Source organism: Bos taurus, chromosome 6, assembly GCF_002263795.3.
Source record: "Bos taurus isolate L1 Dominette 01449 registration number 42190680 breed Hereford chromosome 6, ARS-UCD2.0, whole genome shotgun sequence".
In the NCBI taxonomy this organism is placed as follows: Eukaryota; Metazoa; Chordata; class Mammalia; order Artiodactyla; family Bovidae; genus Bos; species Bos taurus.
Window position 1 is genome coordinate 19,946,109 of NC_037333.1, and position 8,720 is coordinate 19,954,828.

At 37.2% G+C, this 8,720-nt stretch overlaps 1 protein-coding gene across 5 annotated transcripts in view; it reads right to left on the reverse strand.

Moving 5' to 3' along the window:
• The window catches only part of TET2 (tet methylcytosine dioxygenase 2), a 143,353-nt gene that overhangs the window by 50,170 nt on the left and 84,463 nt on the right, over window positions 1-8,720 (reverse strand). The gene's annotated exons all lie outside the window — the stretch shown is intronic.

Here is an 8,720-nt window from a genome sequence, read left to right on the forward strand (position 1 = left end):
CAGGACAGCCTAGTGGGCTGCCGTCTATGGGGTCGCAGAGAGTCAGACATGACTGAAGCGACTTAGCAGCAGCAGCAGCAGCATACACTGTTGGTGGGACTATAACTGGCACAGCTGCCATGGAGTTTCCTTAAAAAGCTAAAAAAAAAGCTACCATATGATCCAGCAAGCCCACTCCTGGACATATATTAGAGAAAACTCTAATTTGAAAATGTATATGCACACCAGTTTTCACAGCAGCACTATTTACAATAAGCAAGATGTGGAAGTGACCTAAATGTCCATCAACAGATAAATGGATAAAGAAGATATGGTAGGATCTTCCCTGGTGGCTCAGTGGTAAAGAATCTGTCTGCCAGTGCAGGAGACATGGGCTGGATCCCTGGTCCAAGAAGATCCCACAGGCCACAGAGCAACTCAGCCTGTGAGCCACAACCATTTAGCTTGTGCTCTAGATCCTGGGAGACACAACTATTGAGCCCATCGTAGAGCTGGTGCTCCACAAGAGGAGAAGCTACCACAATCAGAAAGCTATGCACTGCAACGAGGACTGGCCCCTACTCACTGCAACTTGAGAAAAGCCCACGTGTAGCAAAAAAGACCCAGCACAGCCAAAAATAAATAAAATAGAGAAGAGGTGTATATATTGAATATTTATAATGGGAGAGTTCCAGAAAAACGTCTATTTCTGCTTTATTGACTATGCCAAAGCCTTTGACTGTGTGGATCACAATAAACTGTGCGAAATTCTGAAAGAGATGGGAATACCAGACCACCTGATCTGCCTCTTGAGAAATCTGTATGCAGATCAGGAAGCAACAGTTAGAACTGGACATGGAACAACAGACTGGTTCCAAATAGGAAAAGGAGTACGTCAAGGCTGTATATTGTCACCCTGCTTATTTAACTTTTATGCAGAATACATCATGAGAAACGCTGGACTGGAAGAGAAGCTGGAATCAAGATTGCCGGGAGAAATATCAATAACCTCAGATATGCAGATGATACCACCCTTATGGCAGAAAGTGAAGAGGAACTACAAAGCCTCTTGATGAAAGTGAAAGAGGAGAGTGAAAAAGTTGGCTTAAAGCTCAACATTTGGAAAACTAAGATCATGGCATCCGGTCCCATCACTTCATGGGAAAGATGGGGAAACAGTGGAAACAGTGTCGGACTTTATTTTGGGGGGCTCCAAAATCCCTGCAGATGCTGACTGCAGCCATGAAATTAAAAGACGCTTACTCCTTGGAAGGAAAGTTATGACCAACCTAGATAGCATATTCAAGAGCAGAGACATTACTTTGCCAACAAAGGTCTGTCTAGTCAAGGCTATGGTTTTTCCAGTGGTCACGTATGGATGTGAGAGTTGGACTGTGAAGAAGGCTGAGCGCTGAAGAATTGATGCTTTTGAACTGTGGTGTTGGAGAAGACTCTTGAGAGTCCCTTGGACTGCATGGAGATCCAACCAGTCCATTCTGAAGGAGATCAGCCCTGGGATTTCTTTGGAAGGAATGATGCTAAAGCTGAAACTCCAGTACTTTGGCCACCTCATGAGAAGTGTTGACTCATTGGAAAAGACTGATGCTGGGAGGGATTGGGGGCAGGAGGAGAAGGGGACGACAGAGGATGAGATGGCTGGATGGCATCACTGACTCGATGGACATGAGTCTGAGTGAACTCAGGGAGTTGGTGATGGACAGGGAGGCCTGGCGTGCTGCAATTCATGGGGTCACAAAAAGTTGGACACGACTGAGTGACTGAACTGAACTGAACTGAACTGAACTCAGCCATTAAAAAGAATGAAATAATACCATCTGCAGCAACATGGATGGGCCTAGAGATTATCATACTAAGTGAAGTAAGTCAGACAGAGACAAGTATATTAATATTACTTACATGTGGAATCTAAAAACTGATACAAATGAACTTGTTCACAAAAAAAGAAATAGGCTCACAGACATAGAAAATAAACTTATGGTTATCAAAGGCAACAGTAGGGGGTAGCAGTGGAAGGATAGGGTGGGGGAGATAAATTAGGAGATTTGGATATGTATACTACTATATATAAAATAGGTAAACAATAAGGACCTAAAGTATAGTACAAGGAACTATACTCATTATCCTATAATAACCCATAATGGAAAAGTATCCAAAAAATAATATATGTGTGTGTGCCAGCATGTGTATGCATATGACTGAATCACTTTGCTGTACACTTGATACTAACAAAACATTGTAAAATAATTATACTTCAGTTAAAAGAAATTAAGTAAGAAGCACAGATATAAGCTAGATAATTCTTCATAGAATTAGGTCAATTATTTTTCCAAATACTATAGCAAAAAATGTGTTTTTTTGGCAACTGTAAAATCGATTAACACATACACCAAACAAAATGTATTTACATATATATATATATATTATATACACACGCACACACACATATGTACATTATATTTTTATATATTATATGAAATTTGCAGGCTCTGAATACATATTGTCCTACTTACTTTTTTAAATAAAAAATATTTATATATTAAGTGGGGACTTCTCTGTAATACAGAGGACATGGATTCAATCCCTGGTTGGGAAATGAAAATGCCACAGGTCTTATAGTGTGACCAAAAAAAAAAAAAAAAGATATATATAAAATAATACATTATTACAATCCATACCACATAATTTGGATATTCTTTAAAGTGTCAAGGACAGAATTACAATGGATGGAGTTTGCAAATCTTTTATGAGAAAAATAATAGCTTCTAAGAAGAAATGAAGGTGACTTGAAATTTATTTCAATATGGAGTTTTAAACACAATAGCCAGTTTTAAACACTAATTTAATCCTAGTATTAGAACTCTTCTGTCCATGACAGCAATTCCTTTACTGAGTACAACCATCAGATGTAGAAAGTTACATTGTTAACTCTTTCAGAGAGGACAGGAAAATTATATATTATCTTTTCATTTTTTTTGGATGGGGATAACTTTTATTTAAGAATTATTTGTTACTGGTCTATGAATCTAATTCAGACAATTTAAACGAAAAAAGTGCCATTTTAGAGGGAGAGAAGAGAAATATTTTCTTTGACTTCAGTTTGTCCTAGACCACACTTTTTGCATATATACCCCCAGAATATTACACAATCCAGGAGTCTACTTGCAACAGCGCTCTTAAAATCACCGAGTGCTTTTATACTGACATTGGAACATTATTTATCTTGTAACGAAAGAAGAAAGAAATGAGACCTGTTCATTTTGATCATTGTATAATACTTTCCTGCTTATAAAAGCTTTCCTCTATAAAAACTTTCCTGCTGTAATTTTTACAGTGTATATAAATATAAAAAGTTTTTTCAAGCTTACAGAAGTCAATAATTTGTATGTAAGACAAAAAATCTTCCAAGATAGTTTTTATCTTCTAAGCTGTGAAAATAGAGTAAATATTTTAACAAATTCAAGGGGAAAAGGGAAACTTTTTTCATAATTAAACTAAGTGGGGTTTTTTTTAGATGAATGTAAATTTTTATTAGATATTTTTGTGTGGCATTCCTTTTGAGACTAAAAACAGAAATAGAGTCTAAAAGAGACTAAAAACAGAAATAGAGTTTTTATTCATTCATATCTGTTCTACATGACTGATAGCAGAAACATTTTAGAATCCTCATAATTGAGATTGAAATGGAATATCCTTCATTTATCCATTTTTCCTACACTAGAGAGCATATAATTAATATGATGTATAGTACTAATCAGGATGCTATTCCATTGTGAAGCAATATTAAAATGTTTTTAAAGTAATACCAGCTCTTGGAGGTTTGTATATGATAATTTATACCAAATACAATTGTCAAATGCTGCTGCTGCTGCTGCTAAGTCGCTTCAGTCGTGTCCGACTCTCTGCGACCCCAGAGACGGCAGCCCACCAGGCTCCCCCATCCCTGGGATTCTCCAGGCAAGAACACTGGAGTGGGTTGCCATTTCCTTCTCCAATGCATGAAAGTGAAAAGTGAAAGGGAAGTCGCTCAGTCGTGTCCGACTCTTAGCAACCCCATGGACTGCAGCCCACCAGGCTCCTCCGTCCATGGGATTTTCCAGGCAAGAGTACTGGAGTGGGGTGCCATTGCCTTCTCCGACAATTGTCAAATAGTTAATGCCAAATAAAAGTATATCTATAAAAATCAGAAAAGAAAATTTTCATTTTAGCATAAGATTCAATTTCTACAATAAGGACAATGACTCATCTACAGTGACATGGGCCAATCAAAACTAAAGCACTAATTTTTTTCTTAAAACTGTTAGGAAGTTTGTCAGCAGGAACATAGGCAGAAGAGCCTTTGGCAGACCTAGAAAGGAAGACTGGCTAAGCTTACCCAGTTATTTTTTTTCATGGTGTCAACACTTAATGTTATAGCATTTAGTCACAATTTTAAAATGAATAGTGAGCTTTTAACATATTCCTTAAGAGATGTTCTGACAGATGATGGCTAATTTCAAGCTATCAACTGTCAACTCACAAAATTCCTAAAAATTTCACAATCTGCTCTTGCAAACTGTTAAGAGGTAGTTCTAGGCACACTACTGTTAAAGCTACTGAAATATTAACAAATCATATTTGTTTCTTTTCGTCTTTTTTGGAAATAGAATGAAAGTTCTCTGAGAACAAGTACGTGTCATTTTATTTGCAGCAGTCTTCCTTATTTCCAGAATAACAGCGGACAAAGCATTCTTGCCTATAGACTTACTAAACAGTATGTTAAACTTTTGCAAGGCTAAGAAATTTTTAATTATTCAAAATGAGTGATAAATGTGATGATGATGGTCATGACAATGTATAGAATATTTCAGAGCATAAGAAAAAAATCTAGTTCCACTCTGTTATTTTACAGATGTAAAAACTGAGCAGTTTCCTCAAGTTAGGCATCAAAATAATTGCTCCCACAGGGGCTAAACCAGCAGCACCATAGAGGCATAGGTTCTGCACTGCCCTGGACTGTGGCTTTGGTAACACAATATGAATATTCAATTGCCACAGGAGTACAGGACAGGGGAAAGCACTTTCAACTGTCAAGGTCTGCATGCCATCAATCCCAATTTCTCTCATGAAATTTAACTCCATTCCCTCTTGCCATAGGAGAGAAATACATGTGCCACTAAGTCAAAGTTAGTTTTAAAAGGATGACAATGAATGTTCACCAAACAGATCTATCAAAATCACTGAGGCAGAAGAACTAGTGTTCTAAGTAGATTATACATCAGTAGTTATCAGATACAGAGGGGACTATGTAAAAAAAACTCCGTGCCTTTAAAAAAAAAAAGTAATATTCAATAAATAACATGGAAACTTTTCTGGCTATTGAACCTTTAACTTAGGTAAAGACATGGCATATATTTATCTACTTTATACGCTCTAACACCAGTGTTTTATAGTTTTCTATATATAGGTCTTTAGTTTCTTTAGGTAGATATATTCCTAAATATTTTATTCTTTTCGTTGCAATGGTGAATGGAATTGTTTCCTTAATTTCTCTATTTTCTACTTATTAGTGTATAGGAATGCAAGGGATTTCTGTGTGTTGATTTTATATCCTGCAACTTTACTATATTCATTGATTAGCTCTAGTAATTTTCTGGTGGAGTCTTTAGGGTTTTCAATTTAGAGGATCATGTCATCTGCAACAGTGAGAACTTTACTTCTTCTTTTCCAATTTGGATTCTTTTTATTTCTTTTTCTGCTCTGATTGCTGTGCCCCAAACTTCCAAAACTATGTTGAATAGTAGTGGTGAAAGTGGACACCCTTGTCTTGTTCCTGACTTTAGAGGAAATGCTTTCAATTTTTCACCATTGAGGAAAATGTTTGCTGTGGGTTTGTCATATATAGCTTTTATTATGTTGAGGTATGTTCCTTCTGTTCCTGCTTTCTGGAGAGTTTTTATCATAAATGGATGTTGAATTTTGTCAAAGGCTTTCTCTGCATCTATTGAGATAATCATATGGCTTTTATTTTTCAATTTGTTAATGTGGTGTATTACATTGATTGATTTGTGGATACTGAAGAATCCTTGCATCCCTGGGATAAAGCCCACTTGGTCATAGTGTATGATCTTTTTAATGTGTTGTTGGAGTCTGATTGCTAGAATTTTGTTAAGGATTTTTGCATCTATGTTTATCAGTGATATTGGCCTGTAGTTTTCTTTTTTTGTGGCATCTTTGTCAGGTTTTGGTATTAGGGTGATGGTGGCCTCATAGAATGAGTTTGGAAGTTTACCTTCCTCTGCAATTTTCAAAGAGTTTGAGTAGGATAGGTGTTAGCTCTTCTCTAAATTTTTGGTAGAATTCAGCTGTGAAGCCATCTGGACCTGGGCTTTTGTTTGCTGGAAGATTTCTGATTACAGTTTCAATTTCTGAGCTTGTGATGGGTCTGTTAAGATTTTCTATGGAGAAATATACCATGTTCATGGATTGGAAGAATCAATATAGTAAAAATGAGTATACTACCCAAAGCAATCTATAGATTCAATGCAATCCCTATCAAGCTACCAACGGTATTTTTCACAGAGCTAGAACAAATAAGTTCACAATTTGTATGGAAATACAAAAAACCTTGACTAGCCAAAGCAATCTTTAAAAAGAAGAATGGAATTGGAGGAATCAACTGCCTGACTTCAGGCTCTACTACAAAGCCACAATCATCAAGACAGTATGGTACTGGCACAAAGACAGAAATATAGATCAATGGAACAAAATAGAAAGCCCAGAGATAAATCCATGCACCTATGGACACCTTATCTTTGACAAAGGAGGCAAGAATATACAATGGAGAAAAGACAATCTCTTTAACAAGTGGTGCTGGGAAAACTGGTCAACCACTTGTAAAAGAATGAAACTAGAACACTTTCTAACACCATACACAAAAATAAACTCAAAATGGATTAAAGCTCTAAATGTAAGACCAGAAACTATAAAACTCTTAGAGGAGAACATAGGCAAAACACTCTCCGACATAAATCACAGCAGGATCTTCTATGACCCACCTCCCAGAATATTGGAAACAAAAGCAAAAATAAACAAATGGGACCTAATTAAAATTAAAAGCTTCTGCACAACAAAGGAAACTCTAAGCAAGGTGAAAAGACAGCCTTCAGAATGGGATAAAATAATAGCAAATGAAGCAACTCACAAAGAACTAATCTCAAAAATATACAAGCACCTCCTGCAGCTCAATTCCAGAAAAACAAATGACCCAATCAAAAACTGGGCCAAAGAACTAAACAGACGTTTCTCCAAAGAAGACATACAGATGGCTAAAAAACACGTGAAAAGATGCTCAACATCACTCATAATCAGAGAAATGCAAATCAAAACCACTATGAGGTACTATTTCATGCCAGTCAGAATGGGTGCTATCTAAAAGTCTACAAGCAATAAATGCTGGAGAGGGTGTGGAGAAAAGGGAACCCTCTTACACTGTTGGTGGGAATGTAAACTAGTACAGCCACTATGGAGAACAGTGTGGAGATTCCTTAAAAAACTGGAAATAGAACTGCCTTATGACCCAGCAATCCCACTACTGGGCATACACACCGAGGAAACCAGAATTGAAAGAGACACGTGTACCCCAATGTTCATCGCAGCACTGTTTATAACAGCCAGGACATGGAAGCAACCTAGATGTCCATCAGCAGATGAATGGATAAGAAAGCTGTGATACATATACACAATGGAGTATTACTCAGCCATTAAAAAGAATACATTTGAATCAGTTCTAATGAGGTGAATGAAACTGGAGCCTATTATACAGAGTGAAGTAAGCCAGAAAGAAAAACACCAATACATTATACTAACGCATATATATGGAATTTAGAAAGATGGTAACGATAACCCTGTATGCAAGACAGCAAAAGAGACACAGATGTATAGGACAGTCTTTCGGACTCTGTGGGAGAGGGAGAGGGTGGGATGATTTGGGAGAATGGCATTGAAATAAGTATAATATCATATATGTAATGAATCGCCAGTCCAGGTTTGATGCATGATACAGGATGCTTGGGGCTGGTGCACTGGGATGACCCAGAGGGATGGTATGGGGAGGGAGGTGGGAGTGGGGTTCAGGATGGGGAACACGTGTACTCCTATGGCGGATTCATGTTGATGTATAGCAAAAGCAATACAATATTGTAAAGTAATTAGCCTCCGATTAAAATAAATAAATTTATATTAAAAAAACAAATAAATAAATGCTCTAACAGTCATCTTTGCTAATCAAAATGTAATAGTGAGTTTCCCAGGTGGCTCAGTGGTAAAGAATCCACCTTACAATGCAGGAGACGCAAGAGACACGGGTTGATCCCTGGGTCAGGAAGATCCCCTGGAGGAGGACATGGCAACGCACTCCAGTATTCTTGCCTGGAGAATTCCATGGACAGAGGAGCCTGGCAGACTACAGTCCATGGGGTTGCAAAGAGTCAGACATGATTGAGCATGCACAAATGTAATAAGTAACTCATTGCTTAACCTGTGTACACACACTACTAGCTTTGGCAATTTTTTCAAAGCCTAAAGAAGCTGTTATAGAAAGTACCTAAATGATGGGTGTTAATTAAATCATAGCTTAAAATGTCATAATTTAGATTTTACTAGTCATGTTATTTATGTTTCTCCATTGTAACAGTCTAATGTTCACCATGAAGTATGGTCTTCTAAAGAACCAAAAAGAACAA